Genomic DNA, 15,430 nt, shown 5'->3' with positions numbered 1-15,430 from the left:
TCTCTCAATAACTGGGATAGATCCCCTCAGGTCCTGGGGATTTAGTGCTCTTCAGACCCAACACAACCTTCTTCTTGATCATAGTGTGTCCTAGATTTTTAGCAAAGTCCATCTTATTATCCTCCATGTCCTTCTCCTTGGTGAATACTGATATGAAGTACTCATTCAGTACCTTATCCAATCCTCGGACTTGCAATGGAAATTCTCTCCTTCATCCTTAAGTGGTCCTACTCTCTACTAACTACATTTCAATTTTAATGCCTTTGGATATTCCTGTGTCCGACTTGTCAAGGACATGTTGTGGCTCTTCTTGGGCCTCCATATTGCCTGACAAAGCTTTTTCTGTTTTCATTATATTCTGTAAGGGCCTTGTCTGATTTCAGCTACCTAAAACTCACAAATACTTTTTTTTCTTTTTGACTAAATTCGCATCTCTCACATCGCTTATTTTCCAAGATACACAGCCAGTGGTAAGTGCATAGAACCCACAATCAGGAATTGCGGTAGAGGCAGATATTTTAGGAACTTTTAAAATATTGTTAGTTAGGCAGATAGGTGAATGGAAGGTAGAGGCCTATGTGGGAAAGAAAGCCTAGATTATCATTAGAGTAGATTAAAGGGTCAGCACAACATCATGGGCCTAAGGGCCTGTACTGTGCTATACTGTGCTATGTTCTATTCCTGAACCTTGCGGTCCTTATTTTTTTCTTCTTGTTTGAATGTTCCAGTCCTGACAACTCACACAAATTACTGGAGGAACTCAGCAGGCCAGGCAGCATCTAGAAAAAAAAGTAAACAGTTGATGTTTCAGGCTAAGACCATTCATCAGGACCCTTCCAGCCTCTTGTGTTTCTATTCCAGTCCTAAGTTCTGATCATCTGGTCCTTAAGTGACTCCCATGTACCCGATAACTGCTGCTCCCAATCTACTCTCCATAGCTCCTGTCTAATAATGTTGTAATCTACTTTCCACTAATTTAGTACATTACTTGTAGTCTAGACTTGTCGTTATTCATAATCATCTTAATATGTAAGAAATTGTGATTGCTGTTCCCAAAATGCTCCCCAAGTGAAACTCCAATCACCTGGTGAGGCTTATTTTCTATTGCAAGGTTTAACTTACTGAACCCTGCAATGGAAAAGATACCATTAAGTAAGAAAAAGGATGTTTAGTGTTAATGGGGCTCAAGGGACTGATTTATAAACAGATGTTGAGCAGATTGGGACTGCCTTTTTCCAATGGTTGGTGAATCAAAAAAATTAGGAAATTGTTTTGAAGTGTGAGGGGAAAGCTTTAATAGGGACCTGACAACCAACATTTTTCACCCAGACGGTGGTCGTATACGGAATGAGTTGCCAGAGGATGTCACTCAGGCAAGTACTGTGCATTACCAGCATTTAAAATGCCCTGTACAGCTACATGGATAGGGAAGGTTTAAAGCGATGTAGGTTAAGTGCAGATAGATGGGACTAGCTAGATATAAACCTTAGCCTGCATGGACCAGTTGGACTCTATAAATTTATGACCCAATCCATTACAATTGAGTGGCTCTTTGTTCATTCCAGTCCCAAAGGTCTTTGCAGCAAATGAAAGAGCCATGGTGTATAGCAGACTGGCCAGTTTAGAGAGGCCATTTTGAGAATGGCTGCTTTAAGTTGAAGTGTTGCTGGTAGGTTAAAGTGGGGGGGGGGTTCATGAACACTGAGCTTCAGTGAGGATGACAAGCAGCAACAATATGAGAGGAACATTAGGTCATTGCTTAAGTCTACTAGTTTACTCTATTTTATTAAAGACGGAATGGAATGGAATACTCCTTCCATCAAATGTGGGTGACAATGTCTACAGGAAATGTTTACAGCTTCAGCTCCATTCACACCACATAGATCTGATGGAGTGGTTGTTGGTACTTCAGGAGCATGTAGGAGCTAGAAAGTCATACCAAAGATTCAGCTAGCTACGTGGATGACCTGTAGAAGGGGCAGGCAGGTAGTGCAGGAATCTCTTCTGCTGCTCCCCCCTCATCTGGGAACTTGCTAACACTTATCCTAATTTACAATAGTGACTACACTAATATTCCATTGAAGTCTTTCCTTCCTTTTTTAGAGCAGCAATTTTTCTGGCTGTTTAATTGCATTGAAACATTGCCAGAACAGATGGTCAAAATTGGCGATCTGACTGAGTGAATATTCTGTAACTTTAAATTTGTAAGCGTAGGCTTGAGCAACTTTTGTGTGGAATTTTTAAGCTCCTCTTCATATGCCAAAATATGTAGCTTATTTTTACTGCTTTACAGTAATAAGAAAGTTTGACAGGAAACTTACAACATGAGGACTGTTGCTCAAGGAGTGCACTTTAAAATTTAAAGGCACATTACTGGTACACCAGTGCATTTTGCTACCAGGTCACTATACATGTATCCTTCTTGGCAGTCTAATGGAATATCAATTTCATGAGAGGATAGGAAAGGTCACCTGCTTGAGCAATTAAGCAATGAAGCAACAGCAACGAAGCCTACAGAATGTACATAGTTACAAAATTAATGAAAGGCAAAGGGATGCACAGTAAAGAATATCCTAACTGGTTGCATCAGAACCTGGTATGGAAACAGGAAGACTACAGCAAATGGTGGATGCAGCCCAAGTCCATTGCAGGTAAAGCTCTCCCGGCACTGAGTACATTTACAAGAAAGCAGCATGCATTATCAAAGACCTCTACCATCCAGGTCATGCCTTCTTCTGTCTACCAGCATTGAGCTGGAGATACGGAGGTCTTAGGTTCCACACCTCTGGATTCTGGAAGTTATTACCCTACAACCATCAAGCTCCTGAACTGACCTGGGTAACTTCATTCGCCACTATTCTGAATTGGTTCTGATACCTACAGACTCACTTTCAAAGACTCTTTACATCTCATGTTCACAGTACTATTTTTATCTGCAGAGCTTGTCCTCTTGGTGCACATTGGGTGCTTGTCAGTCTTTGCTTATGCATAGTTTTTTTAATAACATTCTATTTTATTTCTTTTTTCATGTAAAAATGTTTTCAAGAAAATCAATCTCTAGGTAGTATATGGTAACATACAAACTTCCATGATAATTTTACTTTGAAACTTTCAAACTTTGAACTTTGAAAGCTATCTACAGTGATATGATCGTAGTGCTGAGAAAAGGTTATGACTTCTGACCTTCAACATGATCTTTACTTCTGGACTGTTAAATGCTGTACTGAAATCCGTATGTCACCAGTTTGTAATTCGCAATTAACCAGTTTTATTTTAATGATCAAACCCATTACAACTTCTAATTTAAAATGATTTATATAAATAAGATATCAAATAGTATAGGTAAGATGAAACCAGGGCAGTTTTTCAATGTTCAGGATCAAATTTAATTGTCATTCAACCACGCATAAATACCCATGAATGCAGCCCGACAAAGCAGCATTACTCTGGGACAAAGGTGCAAAACACAGTGCCAATATGAATGTAGCAGCAGTCTGCAGTCGAACACAATACAGGTTGTATTCTGCCAAATGACCACTAGGGGCAGCACTAACTCGAGCTTGGATTACACACCACCACAGTGGAGCCCATTGACTCTGACGCCTCTGTCCTCGGGGGCTGTAAACCAGCCACACTGTGCCTTGAGGCCTAGTCCTTCCTATACCATGCCTACGTTGCTCCTACGCCAATAAATCAATGAATTGGACTTGCAGCATTCCACATGAACAATGCCCAACAGGATCGTTCAATCACAAGAAAGCCAGTGTATGAGAATAAGAGATATTGATTAAAATTTAGGCCTGTCAAAATTGTTAACAATTGAAATAAAAACAGACAGTACCAGAAATATATGTCACTCTGGTTGGGAAAGATCTAAAAAAAATTTAAATTGTTGGGTGTGAACCATTTCCCAGAATATTGATTTGGGAGATACACCAGCCTCTTGGACAAGGGAAAGAAAAAGGAGGGTGGAGTTATGAAGGAAACAACTGGTAAAGGAATCTCTGGATCCTACGTTATCTTTCAAATCAGGAAATGGAGACAAAAAATGATTGTCTGATTGAACATCCTGAGTACATGTTAAAGTAGTGAAGTATCTTCAGCCACTGATTTTCTATCATGTAGATTTGTGGTCAATTTACCTTGTGACAGGGATTTATCTGCATACCCTATTGTTCCATTATATGAACACACCTGTTTTCTTAACAAGGTAGGAACGTGGGGTAGCTGATAGTGCTGAGATTAATTCGGATCTTTTGGATTCCACATTTTAAGGTCCTTGAAACTCAGAAACAAATCAAAACAAATGTTTAGCTCAAACAATCAATGGAGAAGTTTGACCCGTGAAAGGAAAGTGCTAAAACAATGGATCAGATCTCCTGCCAGATTCCTGGACTTTTTACACCCACCTGGCTTCACATATCGCTTTCCAGCTAGCCTCCTTCCCCTTCCCTGACCTTTTTATTCTGGCACCTTCCCTCTTCCTTCTCAGTCCTGAGGAAGGCTCTCAGCCTGAAACATCGACTGCTTATTCATTTCCAAAGATACTGCCTGATCTGCTGAGCTCCTCCAGCATTTTGCGAGTTTTGCTTCGTATTTCCAGCATCTGCAGACTTTCTTGTATTTGTAATCATAATTAAATCTTTCCTTCATCTCTCCTCTCAGCTTTCTGAAGTGATCTTTCTTTCTGGAACAAGTGGTCCACACTGCCAGCAAATCTCAACTGCCTCCCATAACAACTTCCTATGAAAGGCAATGAGAAGTGTGCACATCCTTTAGGTTCCTCCCCTCCCTCTGCCCGGATCCCAAACAGATCCCAGGCGTCCTTTTAGTTCATTTGTTATTCATGAAGTGGACTCCCTTACGCTCCAAGTCAGATTCTGTGAGCCCTTTGTGGACCACCTCTGTTTCAGTCTCCAGACTGAACCTGAGCCTATTATTTTGATACTTATCACCCTGATCTCACTCTTCTCTGCATCTTGCTCTGTTCCAATGAAACTCAAATGTTCCTCTACTAAGAATCTGAACTGAGTCTCTCACACAAAATGATGGAGGAACTCAGCAAGTCAGGTAGAATCTATGGAAAAGAATAAAGAGTCAATGTTTCGGGACAAGATCCTTCATAAGTCCTGAGGAAATGTCTTGGCCCGAAACATCGACTCTTTATTCCTTTGTACAGATGCTTGCTGACCTGCTGAACTCCTCCAGCATTTTGTATGTGGTACTCTGGACTTCCATTATCTGCAGAATCTCTTGGGTTTCTGAATTGAGTCGCACTGTTTTATTGCTCTGCATGACTCGGCCTTATGGAAATCTTGAAATGCTTTGTTGAAGCTGCTTACCTCTTGCCATTGGTGCAGAAAAGAACCACCTTTTCATGGGTTAATGTCTTGTAGGGGAGAAGTCCAAACATATGCAGGAATTCAGATGCTAGTTCACAAGCCTTAGACCATAAGACCATAAGACATAAGAGCAGAATTAGTCCATTCAGCCCATCGAGTCTGCTCTGCCATTCCATCATGGCTGACCCTGGATCCCACGCAACCTCATAAACCTGTCTTCTTGCCATATCCTTTGATGTCCTGAATGATCAGGAAACAATCAATTTCTCCCTTAAGTGCATACACTGACTTGGCCTTCACTGCAGTCTGTGGCAGAGCATTCCATAGATTTACTCATCTCTGGCTAAAAAAATTCCTCCTTACCACTGTTCTAAAGGGTCACCCCTCAATTTTGAGGCTGTGCCCTCTAGTTCTGGGTACCCTTACCATAGGGAACGCCTCTCCACATCCAGCCTATTTAGTCCTTCAACATTCCCCCCCCCCCCCCACCCACCTGCATTCCTCTAAATTCCAGTGAGTACAGGCCCAAAGCTGCCAAATGCTCCTCATATATTAACCCCTTCATTCCTGGAATCATCCCCGTGAACCTCCTCTGGGCTTTCTCCAATGACAATGTATCCTTTCTGAGATATGGAGCACAAAACTGTTGACAATTTTCTAAATGCAGCCTGACTAGTGTCTTACAAAGGCTTAGCATTATCTCCTTGCTTTTATATTATGTTTCCCTTGAACTAAATGCTAACATTACATTTGCCTTCTTTAACACAGTCTCAACCTGTAAATTAACCTTCTGGTTGACTTGGATGAGGATTCCTAAGTCCCTCTGCACCTCTGATGTTTGAAGCCTGTCCCCATTTAGATAATAGCCCACACTATTGTTCCTTTTCTCAAAATGCATTATCATGTATTTTCCAACACTATATTCCATCTGCCACTTTCTTGCCCATTCTTCCAATTTGTCTAAGTCCTGCTGCAATTGCATTAAATCCTAGCCTGCCCCTCCATCGATCTTTGTATCATCTGCAAACTTTGCCGCAAAGCTTTGAATTCCGTTATCCAAGTCATTGACAGTGTGAAAAGAAGCAGTCCCAATACTGACACCTGAGGAACACCACAGTCACCGGCAGCTAACCAGAAAAGGCCTCTTTTCGTCCCACTTGCTGCCTCCTGCTTGTCAGCGATTCTGCTATTTTTGCCAGTGTCTTTCCTGTGTCACCACAGGATTTTATCTTGTTAAGCAGCCTTCTAAAAATCCAAGTAAATGACATCCACTAACTGTCCTTTGTCTACTCTGCTTGCTGCTTCTTCGAAGAACTCTAACAGACTTGTCAGGCAAGATTTCCATTCACAGAAACCATGCTGACTTTGACTTTTTTTATTATTAGTCTCCAAGTTCCCTGAAACCTCATCATTAATAATAGACTCCAACACTTTCCCAACCACTGAGGCTAGGCTAACAGGCCTATAATTTCCTTTCTTTTGCCTTCTTCCCTTCTTAAAGAGTGGAGTGACATTTGCAATCTTCCAGTTCACTGAGACCATGCCAGAATCAAGTGATTCTTGAAAGATTATAACCAATGCATTCATTACCTCTTCAGCAACCTCTCTCAGGACTCTGGGATGTAGTCCATCTGGCCCAGGTGACATATCCACCTTAAGACATTTGAGTCTTCCTAGCACTTTGTCCTTTGTAATAGCATTGCTATTCACTCCTGCTCCCTGACACTCATAGACCTCTGGCACACTGCTAGTGTCTTCCATGGTGAAGACAAATGCAAAGTACCCATTAAGTTCATCTGCCTTTTCTTTGTCCCCCATTATTACCTCACCAGCATCATTTTCCAGTGGTCCAATATCAACTCTCACCTCCCTTTTACTCTTTATATAACTGAAAAAAACTTTTGGTATCCTGCTTTATATTATTGGCTTGTCTGCCCTCGTATTTAATCTTTTCCCTTCTTATAGCTTTTTTTGGCTGTTTTTTGTTGGATTTTAGAAGCTTCCAATCATCCAACTTCCCACTCACTTTTATTACCTCATATGCCCTTTCCTTGGCTTTATGCAGTCCTTAACTTCCTTTGTCAGCCACCGTTCCCTATTCCTGCCATTTCAGAACTTCTTCCTCTGTGGGACATACCTATCCTGCGCCTTGTGAACTATTCCCAGAAACGTTAGCCATCTCTGCTTTGCAGTCATCTCCGTCAGTATTCTCCTCCAATCCACCTGGGCAAGCTCTTCTCTCATGTCTCTCTAATTTCTTTTATTCAGTTGCGATACCGATACATGCTTCTCCCTCTCAAATTTCAGTAAGAATTCAATCATATTATAATCACTGTCTTCACTGACTTTGCTGCTAGCTTGTTGCCCTGCATTCTGAATTAATACTTCAGGTCAACAACCTTCCAGTGATGATGGTTATGAACTTGAAGTTCTGACCTTTTTCTTTACTGCTGCTCAACCTGCTGAGTGTTTCCAACATTTTTTTGTTTACATTTCAGATATTTATTTAATATTCTCAGAAAGAAGTTGCCGTTAAAGATTTTGTTGTTGTTATTTATTGCTGCTCTGACCCATCTTTTCTTGTCCCATTGCTATTCAGATTGAAATCCAGATTCATTTATTCATCACATGTCCATTGAAACACAGCACATGACCTTGTTTGTGTTACCAACCAGCACAATCTAAAGATGTCCTGGGGGCAGCTCACAAGCATTGCCACACCGTCCATTGCTGACATAGCAGGCCCACAATGCTTGGCAAAGGAACACCGAACACAACAACAGCAATATAACCTCCATACTTCCCTCCCAGCTATGCCCCACTCACCCATGCACACACAGATTCCTCCAACCCCAGCAAAGCTGTCTCTGGACTTCAGCCACAAATGGATTTTTGGATTCACGGACAGTGGCCGTTCACTTCCCCAGTGGACTCAGGGCTCCAACCATCGGCTTCCAGCCTTCTGATCGACCTTTGTTTTTATTATTGAACTCAGGACTCGCTGACGACTGTGAAAGAGGACCCCAAAGACTAGGTCTGGAATGCCAGACACCCCGATGACCCTGACCCTGAACACATTTACTTTCACATTTTATTTTCTAGTTTTAATTTAATACCTTGCTATTCATTTATAACTTGCTACTTTTCTATAACTTACTCCAGTTCCACTGAAAGGACTTCAATCAGAAATGATAATATTGTTATGTTCCAAGCCTATATTGGTATCACTCCCCAACTTTTCCTCCACTACATTGACGACAGCATTGGTGCTGCTCCCTGTACCCATGCTGAGCTTGTCAACTTCATCAACTTTGCCTCCAACTTCCACCCTGCCCTCAAATTTACCTGGTCCATTTCTGACACCTCCCTCCCAGTTCTCAGTCGCTGTGTCCATATCTCTGGAGACAGCTTACCTACTGATATCTTTTATAATCCCACTGACTCTCACAGCTACCCGGACTATACCTCTTCCCACCCTGTCACTGGTAAAAATGCCATCTCCTTCTCTCAGCTCCTCCATCTCCACTGCATCTGCTCTCAGGATACAGCTTTTTATTCCAGAACTAAGGAGATGTCCTCCATCTTCAAAAAAAAGGGTCTTCCCTTCCTTCACCATCAACGCTGCCCTCAAACGCATTTCTACAATTCACCCCATCCTCTTACCACCCCACCAGGGATAGGGTTCCTCTTGTCCTCACCTATCATCCCACCAGCCTCCATGTCCAGCACATAATTCTCTGTAACATCCGCCTTCTCCAACTGAGTCCCATCACCAAGCACAACTTTCCTTCCCCTCCACTTTCTGCTTTCCAAAGGGATTTCTCCCTACGTGACTCCTGTGTACATTTGTCCTTCCCCACTGATTTCCCTCCTTGCAGGTGGATCAACCACTACGCCAACCCCTACACCTCCTCCCTCACTACCATTCAGGGCCCCAAACAGTCCTTCCAGGTGAGGCAACACTTCACTTGTGAGTCTGTTTGGATCATCTACTGTATCCAGTGCTCCCAGTGTGGCCTCCTGTATATCAGCGAAGCCTGATGTAGATTGGGAGACAGCTTCGCCGAGCGCCTTCGCTCCATCTGCCACAAAAAGTGGGGTCTCCCAGTGGCCACCCATTTTAAATCCACTTCCCATTCCTATCTGACACGTCAGTATATGGCTTTCTCTACTGCCACACTCAGGTTGGAGGAGCAGCGTTCTATATTCCATCTGGGTAGCCTCCAACCTGATGGCATGAACATCGATTTCTTGAACTTTCTTTAATGGCACCCTTCTCTCCTTCGCCATTCCCCATCCCATTTCCCTCTCTCACCTTATCTCCTATTTGACCATAATCCCCCTCTGGTGCCTCTCCCCTTCCCTTTCTTCCATCGCCTTCTGTCCTCTCCTATCAGATTCTCCCTTCTCTATCACTTTATCTTTTTTACCGATTGACTTCCTAGCTCTTTACTTCCTCCCAGTTTCACCTATCAGCTACTACCTTGTACACCTTCGTCTCCTCCCTCACCTTCTTACTCTGTCTTCTCATCTTTTCTTTCCTTTACCAATGAAGTATTTTGGTTTGAAATGTTGACTGTTTTACATAAATGCTGCCTGGCCAGCTGAGTGCCCCCAGCACTTATGTGTGTTGGAGGGATTTCCAGGATCTGCAGATTTTCTTGTGTTTGTCCTAAGAAGGTTGGCGTCATTCAATGTCTGTAGTGAGATGCTGAAGATGTTCTATAGGTCAGTTGTGGAGAGCGCCCTCTTCTTTGTGGTGGCGTGTTGGGGAGGAAGCATTAAGAAGAGGGACGCCTCACGTCTTAATAAGCTGGTAAGGAAGGCGGGCTCTGTCGTGGGCAAAGTACTGGAGAGTTTAACATCGGTAGCTGAGCGAAGGGCGCTGAGTAGGCTACGGTCAATTATGGATAACTCTGAACATCCTCTACATAGCACCATCCAGAGACAGAGAAGCAGTTTCAGTGACAGGTTACTATCGATGCAATGCTCCTCAGACAGGATGAAGAGGTCAATACTCCCCAATGCCATTAGGCTTTACAATTCTACCGCCAGGACTTAAGAACTTTTTAAAAGCTATTATTAATGCTTTTTGAGATAGTGATTTAGATGCATATCATATTCTTTACTGAGTTAAGTATTGTATGTAATTAGTTTTGCTACAACAAGTGTATGGGACATTGGAAAAAAAGTTGAATTTCCCCATGGGGATGAATAAAGTATCTATCTATCTATTTATCTATCTATCTATCTAATATTGTTCTTCCTCTTCACCTTTACTACTTATTCTATTGAGTATTTCCAATTGATTTTTTCTAGCTTTTAATCCATTTTATGTAAATTAGTTGATTGATAAAAACAATCTGGCAATGCATTCAAATAGCTGTTGTCTCACTATTCCTCATTTTCTCAAGACCACTTTCAAGCCCTCAACCTGCCATCTGAAAGGTGGTTTAAAAATTTGAGTATCTTTTTTTTATCATTAGGCGGACTTCCCATATTTTCACCTTCCTGTTTTCATAATTCTTCACCAAGGGAGTTATATGTTTTGTCTAATTGGAAACTGGAAGTTGTGAAATCAATTCACGTAGCTTGCTTGACAAAAAGGTAGTAGATCTATTTATAGTAGGAAGTTGAAGCAGCTTGGCTCGAGTGTTCTGTGAAAACTTAGATCAAGGGGAAGGAGAATAATACAAGAATAGAGAGAATGCCGGAATAAAGAGTTGAGTTGCAAAGCACTTTTTACATTCTCAAGACATCTCAAAGAACTTCATTACCGATTAATTATTTTTGAATTGCTATTGTTGTGTTGGGAAGTATGATTTTACAAGTATACAATTTATGCACAATAATATCCCACAAGAAGTATTAATTCAGTGACCAATCATAAGTAATATCCTTAAGGTCACCTGTGAAAACTGCTTTAGTAAACCCTCATCCATGCCTTTGTTGTCTATGGCCTTTCAAATCCATTCCTAATTAGTATCCCTCAAACTGCCCTCCATAAATTTAGGTCCTTCAAAGCTTTGTTGTTCATGTTGTAACTTTCACCCATTATCCTTGTGCTTTCCAGACTTCAAATGCTTCCAACTGAACAATGATGAGTTTCCATCTTAAGCACTATCCCCATTCCCTTGTCCCTGTATAACTACTCCTATCACCATCATGGTGTGGTGGGTGATTCTCCAGCCACCCAAGTTCCAGTCTGGGCTCTGGTTCTTTCCATATGGAGATTGCATGTTCTCCAGATGACCAAGTGGGTTTCTCCTGACATCTGAGAGGTGGTTTAAAGATTTGAATATTCCCCGAGGATGTGCCCGTGGATTAGTTCGACTCCAAATTACACCTAGTGTGGGAGGGTGTGGTGTTCTTGGGCTTGTGGGGGGAGATAACAAATAAGGAATGGAAATGATGGAATTGTTCTGTGAAAAGGCATAGGCTTAGTGCTCTGATTGGCCTGAATAAGAATAGCTGAACATTCTGAAAACTTCTGTGACCCCCACACAAGCTAGAAAACAAGGGAAAAACATTGGATTGCTTCGTTCCACTCAAAAGTGCCGGCTACTTCCAGTCCATGGAAGGCAATGCCCCCTGTGCCCACCCTTACCTTCACTTCTCTGGGTTCAGAGTAATCCATTAACCCACTTCATAGCAGTGGTTTAAACATCTCTTGGTTATGAACTGCAGAAGTATGAAGGCTGGACATGTGCCAGTAACACAAGATGAATGGTAGTTCTTCTGTCTGGAGATTTGAGATGTTGATGGAGTTTTGATTATTTCCATCTGAAATAATATCTACGGCATGCAGGAGCTTTCTACAAGGATATTTATGGAGATGATATCACAACGTCCTCTGACAACGTGACTTATTTACATAACTGTGTACAAATATATCACATGATCCAAATATTAGACTATTAGACATATGAGCAGACTTAGACCACTCAGCACATTGAATCTAGTCATGGCTGATTTATTATCCATTTCAAACCATTCTCCTGCCTTCTCCCCATAACCTTTGGCACCTTGACCAACCAGGAACCTATCAACATCTACCTTAAATATACTCAATGACTTGGCCTCCATAACGATCAATCCCTCCCTTACCACCGAGTCAACCTGTAAGTTAACAGTTAGGGAATTCTGCATAAGGACTCTCAAGTAACTTTGCACACAGATTTCTCCCCACTTAGAAAATATTCTATGCCTTTATTCCTTCTACCATGACCATACACTATCCTACACTGTATTCCATCTGCCACTTCTTTGTCCATTCTTCCAATCTGTCCAAGTCCTTCTACAGACTCCCTGCTTGCTCAACACTACCTGCCTCTCTACCTATCTAAGCATTTTCAACAAACTTGGCCACAAAACCACTAATTCTGGCATCCAAATTGTCCCCATATAATGTGAAAATAATCAGTCTCCTGTGACCACTTTGGAACCCACCTTGTCACCAGCAGTAACAAGAATAGGCCTTCTTTATTCCCAATCTTTGCCCACTACCAATATGTCAAACCTTTATCTATGCTAGTATCTTTCCTGTAATACCAAGGGCTCTTACCTTGTTAAGCAGCCTCATGTACCTTACCTTGTCAAAGGCTTTCCGAAAATCCAAATAAGCAACATCCACTAACACTCCTTTGTCTATTCTGCCTGTTATTTCCTAAAAGAATTCCGGCAGATTTCCCCTTAAGGAAACCATGCTGACTTTAGCCCATTCTATCATGTGCCTCCAAGTGCCCCCCAAGCCTCATCCTTAACAATGGACTCCAACATCCTCCCAATTGCTGAAGTCAGGCTAACTGGCCTATAATTGCCTTTCTTCTGCCTGCTTTCCTTCTTAAAGAATGGAGTGACATTTGTAATTTTCCAGTCTCCCCGAACAATTCCAGAATCTAGTATTTCTTGAAAGATTACTAATGCCTGCACAATCTCTTCATCTACCTCTTTCAGAACTCTGGGGTGTAGTCTATCTTTTCCTGCTGGCTTATCTACCTTCGACCTTTCAGCTTCCCAATCACCTTCTCCTTAGCAATAAAAACTATATTCACTTCTGTCCCTAACACTCTCAAAATTCTGGCATTATGCTAGTGTCTTCCACAGTGAAGAATGATGAAAAATACTTATTAAGTTCATCTGCCATTTCTTTGCCCCCTTTACTACCTTTCCAGCGGTCCAATATCCACTCTCACCTCTCTTTTTATATATTTGAAAAATACTTTTGGCAACTTCTTTGATATTTTTGGCTAGTTTACCTTCATATTTCATCTTTTCCTTCGTTTTTTGGAGTTGACTTCTGTTGGTTTTTAAAAGCTTCCCAATCCTCTTCTAAGTTGCTCCCAGAAACTCCAGCTATTGCTGTTCTGCTGTCATCTCTGCTAGTGTCCCCTTCCAATCAACTTTGGCTAGTTCCTCTCATGCCTCTGTAATTCCCTTTTACTGCACTGTAACACTGATACATCTGACTTTATCTTGTCACCTCAAACCGCAGGATGAATTCTATTATATTATGATCATTCCCATCTGAGGGTTTCCTTTACCTTAAGCTCCCTAATTAAATCCAGTTAATTGCAGAACAGCCAATCCAGAATTAACTTTCCCCTAGTGGGCACAAGCACAAGCTGCTCTAAAAAGCCATCTCATAGGCATTCTATAAATTCCCTTTCTTGGGATTCAGCAACAACCTAATTTTCCCAGTCTACTTGCATTTGAAATACTCCATGAATATCGTATCATTGCCCTTATTACATGCCTTTTCTATTTCCCATTTGAAACTCTGGCTACTATTCAGGAAATACTGATCCTCTTTGTGGACCTCAAATTACTATCATTCCTTCCCTCGGGTATCCTCTAACATTGATAGCTGTTATTGGAGTTATCGAGTTACTGGATTTAAGGAACCAAACCATTGATCAAAGTTGGAAAACAGAATTTAAAGTATTAATTATCAGTTCATTTCAATTAAATAATGTCATATTAAGGGAAATAAATTGTATGGGGGTACAGAATAGATTTTTCTCTGCTGTAATATTTTATTATTTGGAGATTCTTATTTTATTACATTTGCAGAGAAAACCATATGGACAAAATAATTTTGAAATATATATGACCAACATTTGCCAAATAAGCTAGTGGAAGTAAATCATGTGAGGTTGTTTCTTCTTGGAACAATAACCTATCTGAAACTATGTTCTCTAAAAGGACACTATTCTAATTCCTGGGTCATATCCAATATTCCACGCATCCAGTTGCCAGTTTGGAAAATTTCCAGCAGCAACTATTTCAGGTACTTTATTCAAATGGACACTGCTCGGAAAAAGAGGGTACAGTTATTTGAAAACAATAACAGTTGTTCAGATTTCTGGCACATGCAAGAAATTAAACCTGGTATCTATTCCACAGTCAGGGTATTCAGTGCTTTAAGTGTATAACTCGGTTCTGTTCAGCAGTTATTAAAAAGAAAAACTTATAAAGGAACACTGAAAATATGACTAAGTGGATTGCTCACTGAGTTGCTGCAGATTTGATGGCTGAATGTCTTCTTTCTGCCAGTAACATTTTGTGATTTTATCCCATTGGTATGTTTTAATCAGTTGTTAATAGAGCAAGACTGCAGCTAGATGAGTTCTTTATTTACTTGTATTTGGTTGAAGCCAAATATTCTACTTCAATATTTCAATATTGGAACAACTTATTCTGTTCTCACAAATTTACAAACACAAGTTGATAGAGCTCAGTATTTCTGCTATTGTCATTTTTGGTTACTATGTAAAAGGTTTTAATGTTCACAAAACAATAAATGGTCTCATTAAAGTACAGAATAGAAACAGAGGCCAAAAAAGCCTGGGTCTTTTCCAATGCTCCTTTAGATAAGTATATTTTATAATGCATAACAACATAATGCAATGTAATACATACATTTCAACAACTTTGAACTTAGAGAAGTTTCTCTATTTTGAAAGGGCGCCCTTCTATTCTGAGGCTGTGCCCTCTTGTTCTAGACTCTCCCATCATGGGAAACATCCTTTTCACATCTACTCTATCGAGGCCTTTCAACATTCAAAAAGTTTCACTGAGATCCTCCC

This window comes from Hemitrygon akajei, chromosome 30 (genome assembly GCF_048418815.1).
Source record: "Hemitrygon akajei chromosome 30, sHemAka1.3, whole genome shotgun sequence".
NCBI classification, from domain to species: Eukaryota; Metazoa; Chordata; class Chondrichthyes; order Myliobatiformes; family Dasyatidae; genus Hemitrygon; species Hemitrygon akajei.
Note: the sequence above shows the minus strand (reverse complement) of the source record.